Source organism: Myotis davidii, unplaced genomic scaffold (genome assembly GCF_000327345.1).
Source record: "Myotis davidii unplaced genomic scaffold, ASM32734v1 scaffold248, whole genome shotgun sequence".
Lineage (NCBI taxonomy): Eukaryota > Metazoa > Chordata > Mammalia > Chiroptera > Vespertilionidae > Myotis > Myotis davidii.
In genome coordinates this window covers 527,259-530,331 of record NW_006299220.1, presented here as the reverse complement: position 1 = coordinate 530,331, position 3,073 = coordinate 527,259, and the positions used below count along the sequence as shown (strand labels likewise).

The following is a 3,073-nucleotide window of genomic DNA, read 5'->3' as shown; positions in this document are numbered from 1 at the left end:
CAGAATGGCTGGAGGTGGAAGGAATTGGTATTTCCTTTCTCCTAGGTGGTTAGGTTCCGATGAAAGCCCAGCAGCTGAGGTCCTGGGAATAGTTTCTCCTGAGAGCAGCCCTTGTTAGGAAGGAGAGAGTGCTCTGAGTATTTGAAAAAGGTTCCTCCCTCCCTCCTGCTGCCTGAAGCACAAGGAGATTTCTCTCTGACACTGTGGGGACCTGGTCAAGGTCCTGGAGGTGAAACTCACAGAGTGTTGGGTACCTCTCTACCTGGGCCTCCTGGAGTTTTCAACTCTCAGAACTGCCCATAGGAGCCTCTGGCAGTTTGTCAATTACAGCTTGGGTTTCCCAGGGCCCTGGTTCCCGTGGAGATTCTTGTTTGTGGGTTTCTGTTCCCATAAGGTGTGATTCTCTGAGTCTGCCTTATTGCCGACTTTTGGTGTAGTGGTTTGCCTTGTGGCCTCACTTCTCTGACAGACCTGAAAATTGTGGATTTTTCAGTTTGTTCAGCTTTTTACTTGTTGTTAGGACAGAGTGGTGACTTCTAAGCACCTACATGCCGGATGGAATCCAGGAGTGTTCAGACAATTAGCATTCATCCAGCTGAAGCTACGGTGGCCTCTGCCACCCATAGAAAGGCAGCCATTCCTGAAAAGTTCAGTCTAAGTCAAGTTTGGAGCAAGAAAAAAAGGATGTTCACACATTTGGGGCATTTGTTCTGAATGAGGTAACCTGCATTCCCTACTTTCCTCAGCAGTAATTCTTGGTGGAGTTATCGTCATCATTCTCTAGAAGAGGAAACCCTGGCTCCAAAGTGTTAGCACGTTATCTGAAAAATCACATATTAAGTAGAAGAACTAGAAATCATTTTATCAGCTTTTAAAGGAATGGAAATTTACCGAGCACATGCTGTGTACCAGGCTGTGTGGCAGGCATTTTATACACACAGAGCGGAACACAATCCCTGTGATACAGGAGAATATTACAACGCAGGGTTTTATGGGCCCCCTGGGAGGGACAAGAGAAGAGCTTCCCCAAGGAGAAGCCTGGTCTTGAAGAAGCATGAGAGGGGTTTTCTGGGGCAGAGGTGATGGGGGCAGGGAGGACTTTGATACAGAGGAAAGAATCTCCACAGGAACCAGTGCCCTGGGAAACCCAAGCTGTAACTGACAAAGCACAGCCCATTTGGGGGAATGTAAATGGCTTGGTGGGGCCGGGGCCTTCAGTGTGTTTTGAAGATTAGCAAGGGGTGAGTCTGGGGAGGGATATAGGTGGTCAGATTCTAATTTGAAGGTTCCGATGTATGTGGTAAGTGGTTTTATTTTAATTCTGGCCTTAATGAGAAGTCAAGAGGGCTTTAAGCAGTGGAATGATGCCATGACTGCCTTTTCTGTTCAGAAAGATGAATGTGATGGGTGAGGAGCCGGGGAAGGGACACGGGTTAGGACACTGTCTCAGGGTCCCGCAGGAAGGCTGAAGGTGTGCACCAGGCAGTGGGCCTGGAGGGATGAGGAGCAGCTCCTGCACAGAACTGGCCGGCTTCTGATCAAACTGAGGTAGGAAGGGAGAGAAAGGAAGGAGGTGAGGAAGACGCCCTGGCTTTTGGCTTGGGCAGCTGGGAGAATGGTGGTATCATGCACAGAAATAGGGAACAGAGAAGGAAGAAGAGATTTTGTGGGGGAAGATGGTGGGTTTGTTTTTGGACGTGTTGATTTTAAGATGCACCTGGGAAATCCAACTGTTGCTGTTTAGCAGACAGACATATCCGAAATTATGGCTATGACTGTGCTTCTCCAAAGAGAACATGTGCAATGAGGCGTGAAGGGGCTGCAGCACCCACATGGACATAATGAACTGAGAGGAGTCCAATGAGGAAACCAAGAATGAGAGAGCGGGAAGTATGAGGTGCACCAAAAGAGCAATACACTGGGGGGCAAGAGTTTTGTGGTCCAGGCTGACTCAGTGCTCATGGAATAGACCTCTCTCTTCCTGGACACTGAGTAAGCTCTGTTTTCCAGCTTTCTTGCTTGTAGGGAGATGGGAATGTCAAATGGATGAGAAGAGATAATGTGCAATTAACAGCAGGTCTGCTTTCCTCATGCCCCTTTCCTTCCCATCCATATTCCCTTTGGAAGTCACATGTAGAAAAACCTTTTTGATCCAGCCGGCATGGCTCAGTGATTGAGTGTCCACCTGTGAACCAGGTCATGGTTGGATTCCCGGTCAGGGCACATATCCAGTAGGGGGCGTGCAGGAGGCAGCCATCATTGATGTTTATCTCTCTTTGTCCCTTCCTCTCTGAAATCAATAAAAATATGTTTTTAAAAAATATTCCGATATTAACATTTCTTTCAGAATTTTCTGTTATCTCTAGTTTTGAGGGTGTGAAGTCTTTCATTTGTTGAACCAGCTGGATTTCTTGTTATGGCTTTTGCTTTGTGGCGCCTGTAATTTTGGATTGTGAACTCACCTTCAATAATGGTTGTCTGGTGTTTGCATCTGTTGAGATCTTAAGGTTTATCAACTGAAAAGGCTCCAAAAATGTACCAGTGAATGGGTGGCATTTGGAAGCTAGGAAAGGAAACAGGGAATGCACTCGAAGTTTATCTCCCCACGGTGAAACCTGTTGTATACCTGTGAGCAAATTACTCTTTGCTTACTTTTCTTGTCTATGAAATAGAGATAATAATTCCTATTTCCCAAAGAGGTTGTGAGATAATCAAATGAACAAACTTAGCACTATGTTTATGTATGTATTAAGCATCTAATAGATGCTAAAATATAAGTATGTACCATTATATGACTCATCAGTAACTTCTTGCTTTGTGATATAAGGAAAGGAAACTTAACACTTGTGAAAATAACTTCTGCATATGTACGTGAAATGTGTAGCCAGCCTTTATATCTGGACAATGGTCAGACCTACCTGCTTTATTTGAGACATATATGAGTTGAAGATGGGGAGAAACCCCAGCCCATGTCTACCTGGCGCTCAGCCATTGCAGAGGAGCTTTGGTGAGAGATGGGAGGGAGTTTTGGACATTATCCTTTTTAAAAAACAAGGCCCGATGAAAGGATTGG

General features: G+C 45.7%; 1 protein-coding gene across 1 annotated transcript in view; it reads right to left on the bottom strand.

Annotated features, from left to right (window-relative positions):
* AK5 (adenylate kinase 5) overlaps positions 1 to 3,073 on the bottom strand; it is a 207,756-nt gene that overhangs the window by 68,549 nt on the left and 136,134 nt on the right. The gene's annotated exons all lie outside the window — the stretch shown is intronic.